General features: G+C 42.3%; 2 protein-coding genes and 1 long non-coding RNA gene across 9 annotated transcripts in view; 1 reads left to right on the forward strand and 2 right to left on the reverse strand.

Moving 5' to 3' along the window:
- PTRH2 (peptidyl-tRNA hydrolase 2) overlaps positions 1–4,592 on the reverse strand; it is an 11,716-nt gene extending 7,124 nt beyond the window's left edge. For 3 of the 4 annotated variants that reach the window (XM_037742475.1, XM_037742473.1, XM_017539818.2), the window contains exon 1: positions 4,374–4,508. The gene's annotated coding sequence lies outside the window, so the exon portion shown is untranslated. Of the gene's footprint in view, positions 1–4,373 lie in introns of all 4 variants that reach the window. The other variant, XM_017539819.1, reaches the window with a different exon arrangement.
- VMP1 (vacuole membrane protein 1) overlaps positions 4,511–23,081 on the forward strand; it is a 144,742-nt gene continuing 126,171 nt past the window's right edge. Inside the window, exons 1-2 of one of the 4 annotated variants that reach the window (XM_017539814.2) lie at positions 4,634–4,752; positions 19,699–19,755. The gene's annotated coding sequence lies outside the window, so the exon portion shown is untranslated. Of the gene's footprint in view, positions 4,753–19,698; positions 19,756–21,223; positions 21,299–23,081 lie in introns of those variants that run through there. The other 3 variants (XM_017539815.2, XM_017539813.2, XM_037742472.1) reach the window with 3 other exon arrangements.
- LOC119472857 overlaps positions 19,761–23,081 on the reverse strand; it is a 17,478-nt gene continuing 14,157 nt past the window's right edge. The window contains exon 3 of the long non-coding RNA XR_005202033.1: positions 19,761–19,770. This is a non-coding gene — a long non-coding RNA (uncharacterized LOC119472857). The remainder of the gene's footprint in view (positions 19,771–23,081) is intronic.

Below are 23,081 nucleotides of genomic sequence, written 5' to 3' on the forward strand. Positions count from 1 at the left end.
GTAGTCTCACTTTGTTGCCCAGGCTGGAGTGCAGTGGCGTCATCTTGGCTCACTGCAACCTTCGCCTCCTGGGTTCAAGCAATTCTCCAGCCTCAGCCTCCCGCGTAGCTGGGACTACAGGCGCATGCTACCACGCCCGTCTAATTTTTTTTGTTTTGTTTTGTTTTGTTTTAGTATTTTTAGTGGAGACACCGTTTCACCGTGTTAGCCAGGATGGTCTCGATCTCCTGACCTTGTGATCTGCCCGCCTCGGCCTCCCAAAGTGCTGGGATTACAAGCGTGAGCCACCACACCCAGCCACCCTTGTTCTTCACATTACTATATTATGCCTCTCCCAACAGTCCAGATGAGATGATGATCATTTAGACAACAGTAGTGAGAATGGGAAAGAAAAACAGTGGCTAAGGCATACCTTGTCTGATTTAGTGACTGATGGGAAGTCTGGTGATAAAAGAAAGGGAGAAGAATGACACCTAGATTTGAACAAATGGAGAATTTTGGTGAAATACCAAGTTTGAATGGAAAAGATAATGAATTAGTTTTGTTTTGAACAAAAGACATCTCAGAGATACCTAGAAAGAAGAAGGAAAAAAAAGGATATATCAGCTTAAAGGAGAGAAAGGCCTAGGACACAGCAGTTTAAAGTCGGAAAGGTCTGGGCTGGAAATATAGATTTGAGAGACCTTAGCATGTAAAGTTACTGAAGATATGAAAGAGTATGAGGCCACTTGGACAAGTATGTAGAATAAAGAACTAAAACATAATCCTGAGGAAATGAACATTAGGAATCAAAGGAGGCTGATATGGAGTGGCCAGAAGTACGCGGGTCACATAGGGTAAGCTGTAGAGCACCTAGTTTGAGTACTCTCCTGCTCAAGTGCCTAAATATGGTGACAGGGCTGCACAGACATAGTACTCCATGGTTCTAGCGCCTTTACAGACCCCAACCCCCAAAAAAGACAAAGCAACAAACAGAGGGAATTCCTAATAGAAAAAGTTTTGAAAACCCACATTATCTCCGTTTTTGTTTTTGTTTTTTGACACGGAGTCTCACTCCATCACCCAGGCTGGCGTGCAGTCGCGTGATCTCAGCTCGCTGCAACCTCCACCTCCCTGGTTCAAGCAATTTCCCTGCCTTGGCCTCCCAAGTAGCTGGGATTACAGGTCCAAGCCATCATGCCCCACTACTTCTTTTTTTGCATCTTTAGTACAGATGGGGTTTCACCATGTTGGCCAGGCTGGTCTCGAACTCCTGACCTTGTGATCCACCCATCTTGGCCTCCCAAAGTGCTGGGATTACAGGTGTGAGCCAGCCACTGCACCCAGCCGGTTTTTTTTGTTTGTTTGTTTTTTGTGATGGCATCTCACTCTATCACCCAAGCTGGAGGTGCAGTGGTGCCATCTCAGGTCACTGCAACCTCTGCCTCCAGGTTCAAGTGATTCTCCTGCCTCAGGTTCTCAAGTAGCTGAGATTACATGCACATGCCATTACACCCAGCTAATTTTTGTATTTTTAGTAGAGACAGGTTTTCGCCATGTTGGCCAGGCTGGTCTCGAACTCCTGACTTCAAGTGATCCGCCCACCTCAGCCTCCCAAAGTGCTGGGATTTACAGGCATGAGCCACCACGCCTGGCCAAGTTTCTATTTAATGCTTACATAACAGCAGGACTTTTCTTTGATAATCTAACCACCAGACTCCAAACTCAACAAATACTCAATTATTTCTAAAAAGGTATATTAACCTCTATATTAACAATTAGGATTCTCTGAAATAATCTCTAGGTTGCAAAGTAACCAAATATCCCACATACTAGCTTCAGGTACTATCTGGAGAAGGAACTGCTCTATACAGAGAAGGTATTATGTGCTGGATAACATACTAAATCCTTTATATTATCCATTACCTCGTTTATCGTTGCTATGAATACATAAAAAGGAAGACATATCAGCCTAATTTTAAAGATGAGAAACATGAGGCTCAAACAGAGAAGCTGCCCTTTTTTTTTTTCTTTTTTTCTTTTTTTTTTCTAAAGAGAAGGGGTCAGCCGGGTGCGGTGGCTCACGTCTGTAATCCCAGCACTTTGGGAGGCTGAGGTGGATCACGAGGTCAGGAGTTCAAGACCAGCCTGGCCAACATGGTGAAACCCCGTCTCTTAAAAAAATAAATAATAAAAAAATAAAGAGAAGGGGTCTCCCTCCGTCACCCAGGCTAGAGCGCAGTGGCATCATCATAGCTCACTACAGCCTCAAACTCCTGGGCTCAAGCCATTCTCCCACCTCAGCCTTCCAAGTAGCTGGGACTACAGGCACATGCCATCACACCCTGCTAATTGTTTTTTAAATTTTTTATTTTTTTATGGACTTGGTCTTCCTATGTTGCCCAGACTGATCTGGAACTCCTGACCTCAAGGAGTTGCTTGAGGTAGAGGCAACAGCATCTCTGAAGCCCAGTTTGAGACCAAACTGGGCAACACAGTGAGACCTTGTCTCTATAAAAAAATTTAAATAATTAGCCAGATGTGTTGGCACATGACCATACTCCCAGCTGAGGTGGGAGGACATCTCGGGCTGGGAGGCGGAGGTTGCAGTGAGCCATGATTGTGCCACTGCACTCCAGGCTGGGCAACGACGAAAGACCCTGTCTCCAAAAAAAACATACACCAATAAGATCAAAAACAGAGAACAGTGAAAGTTCCAAATATTACCAAGTTTATTTATTGCTTATGTCCCATATCTCAATGGAGTGTCTAATCATAAAAATGCTAAAACTGGCCAGGTGTGGTGACTCACACCTGTAATCCCAGCACTTTGGGAGGCTGAGGCAGGTGGATCATGAGGTCAGGAGTTTGAGACCAGCCTGGCCAAGATAGTGAAACCCCATCTCTACTAAAAATATAAAAATTAGCCAGGCTTGGTGGTGGGCGCCTGTAATCCCAGCTACTTGGGTGGCTGAGGCAGGAGAATAGCTTGACCCAGGAGGTGGAGGTTGCATTGAGCCGAGATTTTATGCCACTGCACTCTAGCCTGCGCAACAGAGCAAGAGCCATCTCAAAAAAAAATGCTAAGATTAACATATATTTTTGTTCTTTCTAATCTCATATTAACCTGATCAGATTTATCATCTAATTCCTCTAAAAGAATGTCTGTCTCTTTTCTGTACACTTACTATAAGCATATCAATGAGCCCAGTGCTTGAGGCTAAGGTAAAACAACCATTCTTTGTCTCAGAAATAATTCTGGGCAATGACAGCACAATAAAGTAAGTACATCCTATAAAATCTTCCTCTTGGTGCCTTCTAATTCCCCTGCCTGAGTAAACTCATCTCAGTAGTGCTCTTGATCCCATTACTCCACCTGTTAATCCTATTTCTTTCCTTCCTTCTTTTAAGACACAGGGGTCTCACTATGTGGCCCACACTGGTCTCAAACTTCTGGGCTCAAGTAATCCTGTCTCGGCGTCCCAAAGTGCTGGGATTACAGGCATGAGCCACTGCATCCGGTATGCCGTTTCCAACCTTAAAAAAAAAAAAAAAAAAATTCCCAAACCTCTGACCCTTAAGCCACTGCCTCACTTTCCCTGTATAGCATATTCCCAGAGTCTAGTACAGTGCCTGGGGTATATTAGTAAGGATTAAGTACCTCTCTAGGCAATCTCTTTGTGTGATAAAGAGACCAAAATTTTCTTTTCTTTTTCTGAGATGAAGTTTCATTCTGTCCCCCACACTGGAGTGCACTGGCCCCATCTCGGCTCACTGCAACCTCCGCCTCCCAAATTCAAGCGATTCTCCTGCCTCAGCCTCCCGAGTGGCTGGGATTACAGGCACGGGACACCTCGCCCGGCTAATTTTTGTATTTTTAGTAGAGATGGGTTTTCGCCATGTTGGCCAGGCTGGTCTCGAACCCCTGACCTCAGGTGACCCGCCCACATCCGCCTCCCAAAGTGCTGGGATTACAGGCGTGAGCCTCCGCGCCCGGCCCCAAATTTTCGATTACATTCTTAGAAACCTTTTCTTTCCACGTAGAACTCGACAGCTTGAAACGCTGGGGGTATTCATAAGTGCCCAGCTGAGGGTGTGAGGCCTGCTCGCCATGTCATCAACCTCGGAGAGGGCGCATCGATACTGCCTGCGTGGAGGCTTTGCTGGCAACTAGAAATTCTGAGTCCTTCCCTCCCCAGCAGCCTGCTCCTTTCTTCCATAGGACGGTTTGCAGAACAGGGACAAAGGGGCTCAGCGGCCCTTGGACGGAAGACAGTTTATAAAGGAGAAAATGAAGAAGGTGGGTAATAAAATGAGCTGAAAAGAAACGTTCCGACTGTAAAGAGAATGGATAATGATACTGGTTTCCTTCGCCCTGTAAGGAGCCGACCTACCTACAGTACCTCCTTTCCTCACTCGCGCCTTCCCTTCTTCTGGGCAGCGAACACGTTTCTATCGCCCGAGCTACCTCTTCCGGGGTCCCTGGGTAACAAGTTCCGGAACAAGAATCACAAAGCGAGCAGTCATTCTTCCTCTTGTCACACCCACAGGGCCCGCACTAAGAGCCGAACTGAAATCCCGCGAGGATCAAAGGAGCTCGCCAAAAGGAGGGAGGAACTTTTCTCTTCTGGAGGCGGTCTCCGGGGGCAAAGTGGGGGGGGGGGACCGGACCGGAAGTGACGTACAGGCTTCCGGTTGGCCGGAGCCCAGCGACGGGTGTGAGAGTCGGTCAGGAGCCGCTTCCAGGATCCGGAGAAGCCGGGGTCGGAGCGGGTAGGTAAACTAACTCGGGGAAATGGGGACCGAAGCTTGTGGCTATCCTCAGAGCTTGGCTTCTTCCGGAGCTCTCCTGCTTAGGAATTACGGATCTGGGGCACTGTGATTCCGACTTCCAGCAGTGTTACAGGACGCTGCTGACTCTGGATGTCTCACCCTGTTGGTAGCCAGGTTATTTGGGACACCTCCTCATGGTTGGTCACCCAGACATTGAACCCAGACACCGGAGTCCCGACTGTTCGTTCTCGTCTCTGCGGACTTGGAAACCTTACTAGGCTTCTTTAGAGAACCTCCTAGTCCCGGGATGTCCAGGACCTTGTAGTAAGTGGAGAAGATCTTCCCTGCTGATGACTGAGCTGTTTCTCAGGATCTGTCAGTTTGGTTTTTGCTCTCCCGAACCTCTAGCGCCTGATGTTAGATGTATTCGCCCCTAAACAAAATCCAGGCTTGCAAATGCCATCTAAAGCGCTGGTGGTGCAGGGTAGCCAAGGGAATGGGCCTTCGCTCCGCAGAGCCTTTGGAGAGGAACTTCTCAGATCTTGCACTGCTTTCATGAAAAAAGAATTGTCTGCCTTTCCAAACCCCTGACCCCCGACCCCTGTATTTTATTACAGTGTTGATATTGCAGTAAAACGTAAAGGTCGACTTAATCTCTAAAATTCCAGAAACCATATGTGGCCCTGTGTCACACTGCTAGATTACTTCTGACCTCCAGAAGATTTTACACAGTCATCTTTTATTTACCTGCAGCTCCATGCAAAAATCTAGTAATACACGTAGACTGGCCACGGTTGACGTGTTTTGGCAGCATAACTCCTTATCCTAATTTTAACGTCTTTCATTTCTCCTTTGGGTCTTGTCAGAGATTTTGTGGACAGATTGCATTGATAATTTGGAGAAGCTTGTACAAGTGTTTCTAGTGTTGTCATGATAGAGAATTGAATATTCCAGTTGCTACTACCTATTAATTATATTGTCATTAGCTCTGATTTTAGTTGTGTATTCTTAGCATAGATGATGAAAGGAAGAAACGTATTTACTAGGCATCATTGTATGCATTGTAGCTTATGTTTTTACTGTGAAGAGGGATGGTGGTACCTAGACAAATGTGACTGATTTGTATAGGTATGAAATGACTCTCTCAAGTAGAAATTTTATATTTTACTACTTTGCCTACATTATCTTAAAGCACTGAAGGTTATTTTTTGCCTTTGAGAGATATGTCCTACTTGATTACAATTGATTAATACAGTTTAAGTTCCATCAGTCACATTCCAGAAGACAATATACATAGAGGCTTGTTTTGATGTCTTTTAGCAATTTACCTATAGCTAGTTTAATCAGTTTTTCAGTTTACATGTTGTTCTTATTTTGAGTTTGAAAATTTGTTCACACTTGACTTTCAAACAAGGTGACAAGATTTGAGATATAGGATTATAATAGTTAGATGTATCATTAATTTAACGTTCAGTAAATTTGCTTAACATTCAGTAAATTTGCTTCTTGATTATACAACTGCCAAATCTGATCTTATATTCCTTATGTTCAATTGAAGGACTGATGATCCAGTTTTGCTCACTTCTCCAACTTCTCGCTTTTGGCTTGAATCACCATTTTTTAGGATTTTGGTGATTATTAAACTTTAAATCAGAAGATCTGGATTGAAGTCTGGGCTCCAACACTTGTTAAGTAATGGCTGACAGGTTGCCTAACATTCTGAGCTGGTCTAGATTGTGTTGATAAAAATTCTGCTCACTTTCATGCATACAGCTGTCACAAAGATTAAATGAGATCGTAAACATGAAATTATTACATAAATGAAAATATAACATCACTTTACTCTTAGAACTGGAGCTATGTCAGTGCAGAATACTGTTGCTTTGCATCATTATCTGAAAATATTGTCACATAATTTTCTGAGATGATCTTTGCCCCACTTTTAAACACAGTAAAGTTAGCAAAGAGTAGTTTGATACTATGATCCATTGAATTAGTCACCGTGGTTAATAAATAGGTGCCTGGAAAATGAGTATAGTTTTGCATTTGGGAGTTTAAATCTGATCCTTTTTGGTCATCATTTATTATCACTTGAGAATTTCCAAGTGCAGACAAAGCTGAAGCTTATTGCTTATGTATAGTTAGGATTAGAAGTAGTCCTACCTTACTTACATTAAGTAAGAAACCTCATTATTTCATTGAAACCAATATTTATAATTAGAAGGAACTTCTGTGAACGTATAGGTAGATTCTTATTTAACAGAGGAGAAAATTAAGGGTCAGAAACAATCAACAATTAGTAACTGGCTTGCTTGAGGTCAACTGGCTTAGGTAGTGCTAGAACCTGAACTGTAAGGTCTCAGGTGTTTTTTCTGTTCTAACAAGATTGTATCCAGGCATCTCATTATGGTTTGGTAATATTTCCTGGTTCACATGAAAATGATTACTCTTAATTATTAAAGGGATCTATCCACGTACACACATAGACACATAAACCTTATTTACAAACTTTTTTTCTCTCTTTAGCTAGTTTAGTCTTATAAATTGTAGCATAAAGAAACCTGTGCTTGGCTAGATCTGAAGTGTAATAGCTTAAGGAAAGAAAATCAGTTATATTCTTCAGAGTAGTTTTTCCCAGTTCATGTTTCATGACTATCACCTGTTGAGTTATCTTCTTTCTGGCCAGTGGAAATGACAGAGGAGCCTTGTAGTAGGTGTCTACTGTGAATGTCGTTGCTAAAGAGTAGGAGAGAACTGGCCGGGACGTGGCTCACCGCTGTAATCCAGCACTTTTGGAGGCTGAGGCGGGCAAATCACTTGAGGTCAGGAGTTGAGACTAGCCTGTCTAACATGGTGAAACCCCATCTCTACAAAAAATAGAAAAAATTAGCCAGGCATGGTGGTGGACACCTGTAATCCCAGCTCCTCGGAAGGCTGATGCACGAGAATCGCTTGAACCACCAGGCAGTGGTTGTAGTGAGCCGAGATTGCACCACAACACTCCAGCCTGGGCAACAGAGGAAGACTCCATTAAAAAAAAAAAAAAAGAAGAAAAGAAAAACTGGCCGGGTGCGGTGGCTGACGCCTGTAATCCCAACACTTTGAGAGGCCACGGTGGGCAGATTGCCAGAGCCTCAGGGGGTTGCAACCAGTCTGGGCAACACGGTGAAACCCCGTCTCTACTTATAAAAACACAAAAAATTAGCTGGGCGTGGCGGTGTGCACCTGTAGTCCCAGCTACTGGGGAGGCAGAGGCAAGAGAATTGCGTAAACCCGGGAGGCAGAGGTTGCAGACTGCGCTGCTGCAATCCAGCTCTGGTGACAGAGCTCCGTCAAAACAAAACAAACAAACTTTCCAAGCTGTTTGTAATTTTAATATTTTGTTCAATTAATTATCTGTTAGAGAGCCATTTCTCTAGTTACTTTATTCTGAGTAAATAGTCATTGTAGAAGAATTAATTCTTTGTATTGTTGAGTACTCTTTTTTTGGTTCCATTGATTTCACAAACTTTTTAGTCTCTTTAGTCTTTCTCAGAGATGATAGTGCTAAATGCTACTATCATTCCTATTTTTGCCCAAGTGCCCTTGGTGTGTCTCCCATTTTGGTGTGAAAATGAACTCTAGATTAGAGAATCCTAATAAACAGGACAAATGGAAGTGATAACTTTGTTGTGGTTTTGTAAATTGTTAATCTGCTTTCACAAAGCCTTGCAAGTATTTTGGGGAGTAGTAAATTTTTCAGACCATATTGCCTCAAGAAATTCCTTATTTTGTATGGCAAAGCAATTTTGGTTAGAGTTTGCTGGACTGAGGTTAGGTATTACGTAGACTCTTATACAAAGCTCATTTTGAAATATGCTCCTTAGTTTGCAGAATCAAGGAAATTTGAACAGGAGATAATTTTCTGTGTCAGATAAAAGGTGATACTTAAAGTTTAAGGCATATTTAAATTAAGCAAGGGTAATGCATTGAGAAATTATATCCCAGCTAGTATACCTATAGTTGCTGAAGAGTTTGTGAGTATTCTCAAACTACTTAATCTTTTCGTTAGTTCATGGGAGTATTTTCTCTTGTCCTTGAGTTTTTAAATGATAAGTTTGTTCTTTGTAGATTATCTGGAAGGACTAGGTAGGCAGTGTTAAAAGCCAGAGTTATGATAAAGCTAAACTGCTTTTTTCAAATTCCAGCTCTGTTACTGTGCAACCCTTGGATTAGTTGCTTCTTGCTATCTCAGTTTCCTCCTAGTAATGAAGTCAATACCTTGATTGTTAGGATCACGTGAATAGGTTTAAATAAAGCATTTAGAACAGTGTCTGTAGCGTAATGATTGTGATCATTATCATCATGCGGCCCCCTGAGCTATTGCCAAGAACTCTTTCCCAGCCCTCTTCTAAAAGCATATCCTTATGTTGCTTCCTTAATCTTTGTTTGCTCAATATTAATGAAGTTCCAGTAAATAAATATCTGAGTATACATTTCATTTTGTGTATATTTTACAACATATGTGAGATTCTTAACCAAATGAGGCATTCTTTTGGGCCATTCTGTTAACCTTTTGGTATTAACAGGTTACATTATCTGTGTAAGCCATAATACAGAATTTGGCACTTGAAACTGTTAATGTTTAACGATATATTTTAGCACAAAAGATCATTTTCCAGTGACATCTGTTACCTTATCTGTTCATTATCCAGTCAGTGAACAAACATCTTGTATCCCAGGCCTTACACCAAGTTCTGGGGAAAACAATGGGAAACAAGAATTGTTAGGAGTGCAGCAGATGAGGGCCTAAGAGAGAGTTAAGGTGGATATATGCTTCTTTGAGGCCGAAGCATAATAGACTTGAATACATTGACGTGGGATGATATGGGAAGTATATGCAGGATCCAGGTCATGTAGAATTTTGTAGGCTGAGGGAATTAGTTTGGATCTGATTTTGAGGGCAGTAGGAAATCATTCTACAATTTTAAGTAGAGGAGTAATAGGATTTATAAGAAGTTCATTGTTGCTCTTGTGTGAAGGATGAATTGAACAGTGCAAGAATAGAAATGGAGAGAGAAGTTGAGAGTCCCCTGCAGTAATTCAAGTAGAAGATAAAGATAGTCTGGACTAGAAGGGTGGCAAACTAGACGGACAGCAGTGTGTGGATACCAAATATATTTATTTGGTATAAGACTTGGTCTTGGATTAAATGAGTGGTAAGGAAAAGGGAAGAGTCGGGGATGACTAAGCTTCTGGATTTGGTGACTGGGTAGGTGGTTGTGCCAGGTACTGGGAGAAGGGAGGTTTGGAGAAGACCAGGTTTGTTTGTTACAAGAAGGTGGGTAGGTGTAGGGAGAAAAGGACATGTTAATTTTGAGACACTTAAGAATCATCCAAGTCGCTCACTTACGTGTATAAATCTAGAGGTCAAAAACAGAAATACAAACATGGGATAGTATTTTAAACTAAACCATGGACCAGATGAGTCACTTGGGGAGATAGGAAGAGGAGAGGGCTGAGGTCAGGTAAAAGAAAGATCTGGGTTGGGCACGGTGCCTCACGCCTGTAATCCCAGAACTTTGGGAGGCTGGGGTGGGTGGATCGCTTGAGTCCAGGAGTTCGAGACCAACCTGGACAACATCGTGAACCCTGTCTCTAGTTATTATTATTTTTTTTAATTTTTCTTAAAGATCTGGCAAAGGAGACTAATAAGGTATCTTGGGGCTGGGCATGGTGGCTCACACCTGTAATCCCAACACTTTGAGAGGCCAAGGTGGGCAGATCACTTGCAGTCAAGAGTTCAAGACAAGCCTGGCCAACATGGTGAAACCCTGTCTCTACTAAAAATACAAAAATTAGCTGGACGTGGTGGTGGGCACCTATAATCCCTGCTGCTCGGGAGGCAGAGGCAGGGGCATCACTTGAACCTGGGAGGCAGAGGTTGCAGTGAGCCAAGATCATGCCACTGAACTCCAACCTCAAAAGGGAGAAAAAAAAAGATGTTTTAATCTGTTTTCTGTTGCTTATACCAGAATACTTGAAACTGGGTAGTTTATAAAGAAAAGGAATTTATTTTTTATAGTTTTGGAGGCTGAAAAGTTCAAGATCGAGTTGCCACTTTGGGTGAGGGCCTTCTTGCTGGTGGGACTCTGCAGAGTGCCAAGTATATCACATGGAGAGGGAGCTGAGTGTGCAAGCTCGGTTCTCTTCTTCTCTGCTTAGAAAGCAACCGGTCCTACCCCCATGATAACCCATTAATCTATGAATGGATTAATTCATTCAGAAAGGCAGAGCCTCCATGACCCAATCACCTCATGAAGGCCTGCCCCTCTATACTGCCACATAAGGGGTTTTTTTTTTCTTTTTTTTTTTTTAGTTGGAGTTTCACTCTTGTTACCAGGCTGGAGTGCAATTGTGCAATCTCAGCTAACCACAACCTCTGCCTCCCAGGTTCAAGTGATTTTCCTGCCTCCACCTCCTGAGTAGGTGGAATTACAGGGATGCGCCACCACAGCTGGCTAATTTTGTATTTTTAGTAGAGACAGGGGTTTCTCCATGTTGGTCAGCCTGGTCTGAAACTCCTGACCTCAGGTGATCCGCCGCCTCAGCCTCCCAAGTGCTGGGATTACTGGCGTGAGCCACTGCCCCTGGCCTAGGCCTCCCAAAGTGTTGGGATTACAGGCGTGAGCCACCAAGCCCGGCCTAGGGGTTAAATTTTAACATGAGTTTTGGAGGAGACACAAACTATAACAGAAGGAGTGTTTGGAAAAAGAAAGGTCAGATACACAGACTTAATAAAAGTGGTTACATCTAGCAGGGAGAGTGGGGAACAAGGTTTTTTACTTTTTTCAAAAGTGGTTACATCTAGCAGGGAGAGTGGGGAACAAGGTTATTTACTTTATACACACACACACACACACACACACACACATGTAAAATTTTAAAGCACATGAAAGTTCTTGCTTTTTTTGTGTGGAGGTGGGGTGGACTTTGAGCTGGGATCTCTGTCACCCAGGCTAGATTGCAGTGGCATGATCACTGCTCACTGCAGTCTTGAACTTCTAGGCTCAAGCAGTCCTCCCACATCAGCCTCCTGTCTGTGACCACAGATACCATGTGGTGCATGCCACCACACAGGAGTAATTTTTGAAATTTTTTGGTAGGGATGGGGTCTTGTTATGTTGCCCAGGCTGGTCATGCACTCCTGGACTCAGGTGATCCTCTCACCTTGGCCTCCCAAAGTGCTGAGATTATAAGCATGAACCACTGTGCCTGGCCTATTTCTGTATTCTCTTCTTTTCCATCGATTTCTGACTATACTTTTACCAATACCACACTGTCATGATTACTATATAGTAAATGTTGAAATCAGTGCAAGTCCTTCACCCTTGTTCTTATATCAAAGTTGTTTTGGCTACTTTAAGTTTTTTTGCATTTGTATAAGAATTTGAATTGCTTTTCTTTTTTTTTTTTTTTTTGAGACTGAGTCTCGCTGTGTCACCTAGGCTAGAATGGAGTGCAGTGGCGTGATCTTGGCTCACTGCAACCTCTGCCTCCTGGGTTCAAGCGATTCTCCTGTCTCAGCCTCCTGAGTACCTGGGATTACATGTGCGCACTGCCACACCTGGCTAATTTTTGTATTTTTAGTAGAGATGGGATTTCACCATCTTGGCCAGGCTGATCTCAAACTCCTGACCTCAAGTGATCTGCTCACCTAGGCCTCCCAAAGTGCTGGGATTACAGGTGTGAACCACCACGCCCAGCCTGAATTGCTTTTTTATAAAGCTTGTTTGAATTTGATTAGTCTTCATTAATGCTATACATCACTTTGGGTGCTGTATTAGTCCATTTTCACACTGTTATAATGATACTGCCTGAGACTGGGTAATTTATAAAGGAAAGTGGTTTAATTGACTCACAGTTCTGTATGGCTGAGAAGGCCTCAGGAAACTTACAGTCATGGTGGGAGGGGAAGCAGGAACCTTCTTCACAAGGCAGCAGAAGAGAGAAGAGTATGCGAAGGAGGAACTGTCAAATACATCACCATAAGATCTCCTGCGAACTCACTCACTATCATGAGAACAGCGTGGGGAAACCGCCCATGTGATCCAATCATCTCCCTCCCTGGACACGTCGGGATTACAATTTAGGTGGGGACATAGCGCCAAACCATGTCATGGTAAATGGACATAGTAACAATATTGAGTCTTCCAAACAATCACACAAAATATGCTAATCATTGATTTAGGCTCTGTATAATTTATTTTCTTTACTTCTTTTTTAGAGTAGAGTTACTTATATTTTGTTAAATTTGCCTCTAAATATATTTTCAGATGTTATTGAATCTGAAATTTTAAAAAATTATTTCAAGTATGTAATAGTCCAATTTTTATTCCAAGTGTATAGTAGAAAGTATTTGTTTTGATCTTTTATCCTGTGACCTTGCTAAATTCACTTTGTTCTGGTAGTTCTGAGCATTTTTAAATTTCCTTTATTTTGAGCTATGTTATTTAGGACTGTGTGCATTAACTTCTAACTACCTAGAAACTTTTTCTTTGTTTTTTTGGTACTAAAGGTTGACATAATTTCTGGCTTATCAGAGAATGTCATTTATAATGCCCCCTCTTGGCAATTTTTTGAGACTTGTTTCTTGGCTTAATCATAAGTGTGGCTCATGATAAAGTTCAGTATCCCTACAGTGGTGTTACTTTAGAAAGAATAGAGGATATAAATGTCAGAGCAGGTGTTCGGTCAGACTTTTCCAAGTCCAAATTCAATAGTTCTTCTATTCTGCTGTACATCACAGTCTAGTGAGAGTATTTTCACCCCAGTTATACAAGTGTAAGTGCCCCAGGTATTTGGGGACAGTAAAGTAGGGAGTTTCATAGATACGAGTCAGTTTAAGTAATAAGAATCAACAGGGATGAGTGTTCTGTTAATTCTAGTAATGGGGAGCATTTGAGAACACTAGGACAAGCCAAACTTCTGAGACCATTTTTTCATCTGTGTGCAACTCTGAAATTCCTTTGTGACCACTGAAAATCCTCTCACTGGACTGTTTTGTGCAGTAGAAGAACTATTGAATCTGGACTTGGGAAAGTGAGGTTGAACTGCTCTGACATTTATATGCTGCAGAGTTGCTATTTGGAGCCCTTGGAGCACTTGATCTCTCATTTGTAAAAAACAAGGATAAAAATAACTGTCCTTTAAAGATGGTTGTTAGCATTATGTTTGTTCACTTATTTTTAAACTATAAATCAGTATACATAAGTAGTCGTCATTACATACATCCAAAACTGTACCCTAGTGCTAGTTGGAATTTTTTTACTATTAGAAAGGAAATTTACGGCATTCATTTACTCCATGTGCTGCATAATAATTGAATGAGGAAAGAGAGAATCAGGCATGTGAGGTGACAATGCCAAGGTCTCACAGTTAGCCACATCTCCCAACTCTAGTCTGGTATTCCTTCACTTTTTTTTTTTTTTTTTTTTTTTTTTTCAGACAGAGTTTTACTGTGTCACCCACGCTGGAATGCAATGGCACAGGCTGGGCTCACTGCAGCCTCTGCCTCCCAGGTTCAAGCGATTCTCCTGCCTCAGCCTCCTGAGTAGCTGGGACTATAGGTATGAGCCACCACACCTGGCTAATTTTTGTATTTTTAGTAGAGACAGGGTTTCACTATGTTGGCCAGGTTGGTCTTAAACTCCTGACCTTGTGATTGCCTGCCTTGGCCTCCCAAAGTGCTGAGATTACAGGCATGAGCCACCGCACCCAGCCCTCATTAATTCATAACCTTATTCTTAGGCCCCCATCTTTTTGATGAAAATGTTTTGCTAAGATTCCATTGGTTATGAAAAACTGCATGAACAGTTAGAAATAGATTAATAGAAAATGAGAAATGGGATTTTTCTTTTTTTCTTTTTCTTTTCTTTTTTTTTTTTTTCTTTTGGAGTCAGACTCTTGCTCTGTCACCCCGGCTGGAGTGCAGCGGCACCGCCTCGACTCAACTGGGATTACTGCCTCACTGCAACCTCTACCTCCCAGGCTCAAGTGATTCTCATTCCTCAGCTTCCCAAGGACCTGGGACTATAGGCCTGTACCACCAGTCCCAGTTAATTTTTGTATTTTTAGTAGAGATAGGGTTCCACAGTGTTGGCCAGGCTAGTCTTGAACTCTTAGCCTCAAACAATCCTCCTACGTCCCACCTCTGGCTCAGTGGCCACGCCTATAATCCCAGCACTTTGGGAGGCCAAGGCAGTGGATCACCTGAGGTCAGGGGTTTGATACCAGCCTGGCCAACATAGAGAAACCCTGTCTCTATCAAAGATACAAAAATTAGCTGGGTATGGTGGCATGTGCCTGTAATCCCAGCTACTCTGGATGGAGGCTGAGACAGGAGAATCCCTTGAACCTGGGAGGTAGAGGTTTCAGTGAGCCAAAATGGCACTACTGTACTCCAGTCTAGGTGACAGAACAAGATTTTGTTTTAAAAAGAGAAAAAAAATTAGACCCAGTGCAGTTTCTAATTTTTCAACAAATAGAAACCTGCGATGAGTTGAGTGTATTTTATACATTGCTAGATTTAAGTTGAGGAACTTTTGTGTGTGTGTGTGTGTGTGTGTGTGTGTGTGTGTGTGTGTGAGGTGAAGTCTCACTCTGTTGCCCAGGCTGGAGGGCAGTGGTGCGATCTCGACTCACTGCAACCTCCGCCCCCTAGGTTCAAGCAATTCTCTGCCTCAACCTCCTGAGTACCGAGTAACTGGGATTACAGGCGCCCACCACCATGCCTGGATAATTTTTTGTATTTTTAGTAGAGACAGGTTTTCACCATCTTGTCCAGGCTGGTCTTAAACTCCTGACCTTATGATCCACCTGCCTCAGCCTTCCAAAATGCTGGGATTACAGGCGTGAGCCCCCATACCCAGCCAAGTTAAGGAACTTTTTAGGCCAGAAACACATACCCTCATAACCTGCTGATCCATTATTGAGAGATTTTATGGAGATTCTGAATGCTTTTAAATTGTATCCTAATCTGGGGTTATGATTTGTCAGTTCCCCAAAACTGACTGACTTCCTTCCTTTCTTCCTTCTCTCCTTCCTTCACTCCTTTCTTTACTTTTCTTTCAACACAGTCTTATTCTGTCACCCAGGTTGGGGTGCAGTGCCACAATCATAGCTCACGGCAGGCTCAAACTCTTGGACTCAGGCAGTCCTCTGGCTTCAGCCTCCCAAGTAGCTGGGACTACAGGCACATACCACCATACCTGGCTAATTACTTTTTGTTTTAAGAGATGGGGTATCACTGTGTTTCCCAGGCTGGCCTGGACCTCTTGGCCTCAAACTATCCTCCTGCCTCAGCCCCTCAAAATGATGGGATTACTACAGGCGTGAACCATCTTGCCCAGCCCTCCCAAAGACTTTAGAAAGTTGAAAAAAAAATTGCTGGCCATGGTGACTCACACTTGTAAGTCACTCCCCAGCACTTTGGGAGGCCAAGGCGGGTGGATCACAAGGTCAGGAGTTCGAGAACAGCCTGGCCAACATGGTGAAACCCGTATCTACTAAAAATACACAAATTAGCCAGGCACGGTGGCAGGCGCCTGTAATCTCAGCTACTGGGGAGACTGAGGAATGAGAATCACTTGAACGTGGGTGGCAGAGGTTGCAGTGAGCCGAGATAGCACCACTGCACTCCAGCTTGGGCAACAGAGCAAGACTCCATCTCAAAAAAAAAAAAAAAAGTTGAAAAAGATTCAAGAAATTTTTTTCATATATTCCCATTCACGTCATTATGAATTTTCAGAGTACGTGTTATTTAACTGGCATAACCACATGATAGATACTGTTATCTGATTTAGAGTGTCAGATGATGTGGTAGTTACTCTGATATTGTGCTTTGCTTTTTTTTTTTTTTTTTTTTGAGACAGAGTCTCACTCTTTCACCTACACTGCAGTGCAATGGCGTAATCTTGGCTCACTGCAACCTCCATATCCCAGATTCAAGCAATTCTCCTGCCTCAGTCTCCCGAGTAGCTGGGATTACAGGCACCCATTTTTAGTAGAGATGGGGTTTTACCATGTCAGCCAGGCTGGTCTCAAACATCTGACCTGATGATCCACCTCGGCCTCCCAAAGTGCTGGGATTACAGCTGTGAGCCAACCGTGCCCGGCTTGTGCATTTTATTTGAATTATCTTTGGCTTTATACCCCTGCACAAGCAGAAAACTGTATCAAAGCCTCATTTGTCAAGGTATATTACTCAGATTATTTCTTTTGTTTTGAAGCGTAAATCACAATTCCCTAATCTTAACAGTTTTAGGGAAATCTACAGCTAATTTGGAGTAGTCTAACCCAATTAAGAATAGATACTTCTGGAGGTTGAGGCTCAAGTATTGCTTGAGCCCAAAGAGTTCCAGGCTGTGGTGAGCTGTGATCGTGCTACTGCACTCTGGCCTGTGTGACAGAGGAAGACCCTGTCACAAAACAAATTAAAAAAAAATAGTTACATCTCAAAGCAAGAAATGTTACTGAGAAGTATAATACTTTCTGGCTGTCTTTTTGTGCCTTGTAAGAAGAACAATGTGTTTTATTGAGCACACTGACATAATTTTTTTTTTTTTTGAGAAAGTAGAATTCATTTGGATAGATGATTTTTTTTTTTTTAAAGAAATATGTTTTATTTTGGAATGATATTGCCAAGAAAATAGAAATCAATGGCTTTGTTACTCTCACTTTCTTTTCCTTTTCTACCTTGTTAACTTTTCCAATAACTCTTACATTACTTGGGGAGATGCTTTTATCATGTCATCCATAAATGGTTTTTGTTTTGCTTTGGGGGACTCTCAGTAATTTACTTGCACATTGTTTTCGTATTACAAGTGTGGCTAATGTTTAAAATGAATGGAGTATTATAGTCTTAGCACTGGATATACAGCCTACAAAGAACCTTTGTGAGCTGATTTTTGCAGTGCTTTCTAAGCACTTCTGCAGGAAACAACCCCACGTTTTATGTTAACTCTGTTTTAAATGCCTCAGCTGTATTTAAGGTCTGTTACACACCTTAAATGTATTTCTTGTATCTATATAAATGTTCACAATGAAAATTATTTGATGTTTGAGTTATGTTTCTGCCCGGTTTCTGTCTTCTCAACCCCATCCACAGACCTATAAGATTTGTTTCAGCAACCTCATTTTTACAAACAAAACTGACATACATGCACTCGGTGCAAAGTAAATACCATTGAAGGTCAAGAGTATGTGTCAGATTTCTGTTTGAGGATATTTCAGTATTTTAAAGAGACTAGTAATACTTTGATTTACTCCTACATCTAGGAATCTTACTGACATTGTATCATCACAGATTTCAAAAATTATTGCTACTTTATTGAATTTTGAAAAGTGGCTCTCTCTAAAAATGATTATTTCATCTTACTTTAGCTATGTGGATCGACTAGAACCCTTTTACCTCATAATAATTTTTGACAGATTGTCGTTGTAGCACATTTCAAGATGTTTAGACTGATGACGAATAATTCATTGTTGTTATACAACACAAAAACTAAGATTGTTCTAAATCTGTGGCTGTTTCTGTTATGTAGGATATGGAAACCAGTTACATAGGCTTTTGTATAGCATACTAATGTGGAAAGCAGGTACCTGTAAGTGAATTCTCAGGGCAATATTTGCCATGGTTTTTTGGAAAATTGTGACATTCAAGAGACATGTAGATTGATGGGTATGATACTGCATTTAAAGAGCAAGGAGAAACTAACATTAAGTGACTGCTATGTGCAAGTCACTGTGTAATGCACTTTCATATAATTTATCTTGGCCAGGCGTGGTGGTTCTCGCCTATAATCCAAGAACTTTGGGAGGCTGAGGCAGGTGGATCACTTGAGGTCAGGAGTTCTAGACCAGCCTGACCAACATGGTGAAACCCCTTCTCTACCAAATACAAAATATTAGCCAGGCATGGTGGCACATGTAATCCCAGCTACTTGGGAGGCGGAGGCAGGAGAATCATTTGAACCTGGGAGGCGAGGTTGCAGTGAGCTGAGATTGTACCATTGCACTCCAGCCTGGGCAACAAGACAAAATTCCTTCTCAAAAAAAAAAATTAAAGTAGAGGAGCTAAATTGTTGAGAGTTCCCCAAAGCAAAACAAACACATTTAAGGATGACATAAAAATAGGAATGGGGGCCAGGCGCGGTGGCTCACGCCTGTAATCCCAGCACTTTAAGAGGCCAAGGTAGGTGAATCACCTGAGGTCAAAAGTTTGAGACCAGCCTGGCTAACATGGCGAAACCCTGTCTCTACTAAAAATACAAAAATTAGCCTGGCATGGTGCCATGCACCTGTAATTCCAGCTACTTGGGAGGCTTGAGGCGGAGGTTGCAGTGAGCCAAGATCACGCCATTGCACTCCAGCCTGGGGGACAAGAGCAAATCTCCATCTCAAAAAATAATAATAAGGATTTGGATATTTTACAAATATGCTCAAATGCAGATTATTTAACCTGAAGTCATATAACTTGTAGTCAAGACGTATTGGCAGCTTTCAAGCACTAAGTTTCCCTCTTTCCCTATAAAATGGGTCATGATGAAGATGATAATGAGTAAGATAAACAGGGTATGTTAATGCTAGATTAGTCACTGTTGCAGTTTAAAGACACATGCAGTAAAATACATCAGGTTTTTCTGGATGAAAGGTAGTCTAGGTAGGCAAGGTGGCTCACACCTGTAATCCCAGCATTTTGGGAGGCCGAGACAGGAGGATCACTTGTTACCCAGATCACTCTGGGTTACACAGAGTCTGTCTCTACAAAAACAAAACAAAACAAATCAGTTCTCCAACCTGGATACCCTTATTTATACTACTCATCTTTGTATTGCTCTGCTAGGGTTGTCATAACAGAATACCACAGGCTGTATGGCTTAAACAACAGAAAATTTTTTCTCCCAGTTTTGTAGGCTGAAAGTCCAAGATCAAGGTGCCTTGATCAAGCAGGGTTGATTTCTGGTAAGGACTCTCTTCCTGGCTTACAGACAACCATCTTCTCTCTGTGTCCTTACATAGTCTTACCTGTGTGTCTCGGTAGAAGAGAAAGCTGTCTGGTACTTCTTCCAATAAGGACTGAGTCCCTATTAGGGTACCACCCTTATTAGTTCATTTAACCTTAATTACCTTCTTAAAGGTAGTATCTCCAAATTATAGTCACGTGAGTGTTAGGACTTCACCATATGAATTTGGTGGGGGCACAATTCAGCCCATTACAAGCATATTCTCTTACAGCTAATCTGCACGAGAAGCCAGATTATAATCAAAATATTATTTGGGAGCACGAACTCAAAGGTGGATGGCAAGATGATCAAAGGCCTTGATAATCATAATGCTTTGTGCCCTGGTAGATAGAAGACTTACAGGCTGAGTAACTTCTGCTGCACTGTGCTGGAGGTAGATTTGCTGTTTTGTCTTGTTGAGCTTTTCTTTTTTCATAAAACCAGTCCCCTTAAATTATTTTTTTTTTCAGGCAGTTTAGTTAAAATTTTATGGTTATGAGCCCAGCCTAATGGCCCCCCAGTGTAACATAAGAAACTTACAGCATTCTGTACCAGTTCTTTCTGATAAAAACAAAAACAATAACTTACAGCAACCTGTACTCCCAATCTGATTAGATTTGAGTCTTAGGCCAGGCACAGTGGCTTATGCCCATAACCCCAATACTTGGGAGGCTGAGGCTAGCTGATCGCCTGAGGTCAGGAGTTCGAGACTAGCCTGGCCAACGTGGTGAAACCCTGTCTCTACTAAAAATACAAAAAATTTAGCCGGGCATGGTAGCGGATGTCTGTAATCCCAGCTACTGGGGAGGCTGAGACAGGAGAATGTCTTGAACCTGGGAGGCAGAGGTTGCCGTGAGCCGTGATTGCACCACTGCATTCCAGCCTGGGCTATAGAGCAAGACTGCCTCAAAAAAAAAAAAAAAAAAAAAAAGAGAAAAGATTGAGTCTTTAACTCCGAATCACATTTTGGGGCCAGCTCTTATATTAACTAACTTTTCTAGATTGAGGTTGTCCCTTTCAAAATCTCAGAAAAATGATTTTAAATTTAGTTTGCAGGATGGAGTTGTCTTCCCAATAGGTCAGTGTACTCCTAAGATCATCGTTGTATCAGGGTCCTGCTTCCAGGTTTCTCACTACCTTGTTTTGTGACATTATATATAAGCCACTTACCTCTGAGATGTTTATCTGTGAATAAGTAGTAGAATAGGCTTGATACTCTTCTGTGATTCTAATTATTCTTACAGCATATTCATAAAGCACTTTCTTAAAGCACTATTGCTACATTATTTTGCCTTTGAAAGAAAGAATTGTCAGTAAGTAGAGGGTATTTAAGGCTGAGTGAATAGATGACATCATTAGGGAGAGCGTATAAAGGGAACCGAAAAAGGAATCTAGGACCAGGCTTTGAAGAACCCCAGGAAGTAGAGCAGAGGGAGCTGTCGAGAAATAGAAAAACGAGAGTATTTCAAGAAATAGGGAGTGGATACTTGTGTTCAGTGAAGGTAAGAGGTTCAGTAAGATGTGTCCTTTGGATTTGGCAAATGGAGGTCATTGGCAATCTTGACAAAAGCAATTTATTTTTACTTGTCGGGGCACAACTCATATCATAATGGATCTAGCAGAAATTTGGTGATAAGTGGAGACTGTGTGTATGTAGGCAACTCTTTTAAGAACTGTTTATGAAGAAGGAGTGAAAAATGGGAAATACTGAATACTTATTTTCTGGTGAGAATAAAGGTGTAAAGATTGATTACACAGTGAGAACAGAAGGAGCAAAGTCCCTGAGAAGGAGGAAGGGAATGATACATATATTGACGTAATGGCCTTCGTTAAGTAGAGGACACAGCGGACATTGCGGAGTCATAAAGAGAGAATGAATGCTAACATGGATGGAGGTATAAATATTTTAGTAGGCTTAGTAGTAGAGGGATTGGTGAATTCTCTCACTGCTTTTGTTATTTAAAAAAATGAAACGGGGCTGGACACAGTTCATGCCTGTAATCCCAGCACTTTGGAAGGCCAAGGCGGGCAGATCACTTGAGCCCAGGAGTTCAAAACCAGCCTGGGCAACATGGTGAAACTCAGTCTCTACAAAAAATATAAAAATTAGCCGGACATGGTAGCATGTGCCTGTAGTCCTAGCTGCTTGGGAGGCTGAGATGGGAGGATCACCTGAGCCCAGGAGGTCAAGGATGCAGTAAGCCATGATCACATCATTGCACTCCAGGCTGGGGGACAGAGACCCTGTCTCAAAAAAAAAAAAGTCAGTGTTGAAAATAAGAAAGGAGAAAGGGGGTAAAATGTTTTGGGAGTAAGAACAAAGAATGAAATAGTTGTCAGAATAAAAAAAAAGTTTATTAGTAGGAGTCATCAATTTTAGTTTTGAGATTTGGCATCTTAATAATTGGGCTGGGTGAAGAAGCTCACGCCTGTAATCCCAGCACTTTGGGAGGCTGAGATGGGCAGATCACTTGAGCCCAGGAGTTTGAGACCAGCCTGCGCAACATGGCGAAACCACATCTCTACAAAAAATATAAAAATTAGCCTGTCATGGTGGTGCACACCTGTACTCCCAGCTACTTGGGATGCTGAGACAGGAGGATCATTTGAACCCAGGAGGCAGAGGTTGCAGTAAGCCAATATTGTGCTATTGTATTCCAGTCTGCGGAATTAAGAGTGAGACTCTGTCTTAAAAATGATAATAGGCTGTGCGCAGTGGCTCATGCCTAGAATCCTAGTACTTTGGGAGGCCAAGACAGGCGGATCATGAGATCAAGAGTTCAAGACCAGCCTGGCCAACACAGTGAAACCCCGTCTCTACTAAAAATACAAAAATTAGCTGGGCATGGTGGCGGCCATCTGTAGGCCCAGCTACTTGGGAGGCTGAGGCAGGAGAATCGCTTGAACCCGGGATGTGGAAGTTGCAGTGAGCCACTGCACTCCAGTTTGGGTGACACAGCGAGACTCTGTCTTAATAATAATAATAATAATAATAACTGGCACATAATAGACAGTTGATATATATTTGTTGAATTAATAATTTGAGGCTGGGCAAGGTGGATCACAAGGTCAGGAGTTCGAGACCAGCCTGGCCAATATGATGAAACCCTGTCTCTACTAAAAATGCAACAATTAGCCGGGCGTAGTCGCACATGCCTGTAGTCCCAGCTACTTGGGAGGCTAAGGAAGAAGAATCGCTTGAACCCAGGAGGTAGAGGTTGCAGTGAGCCGAGCTTGTGTCACTGCACTCCAGCCTGGGCAACAGAGCGAGACTCGTCTCAAAAA

Source organism: Cebus imitator, unplaced genomic scaffold (assembly GCF_001604975.1).
Source record: "Cebus imitator isolate Cc_AM_T3 unplaced genomic scaffold, Cebus_imitator-1.0 Scaffold121, whole genome shotgun sequence".
NCBI classification, from domain to species: Eukaryota; Metazoa; Chordata; class Mammalia; order Primates; family Cebidae; genus Cebus; species Cebus imitator.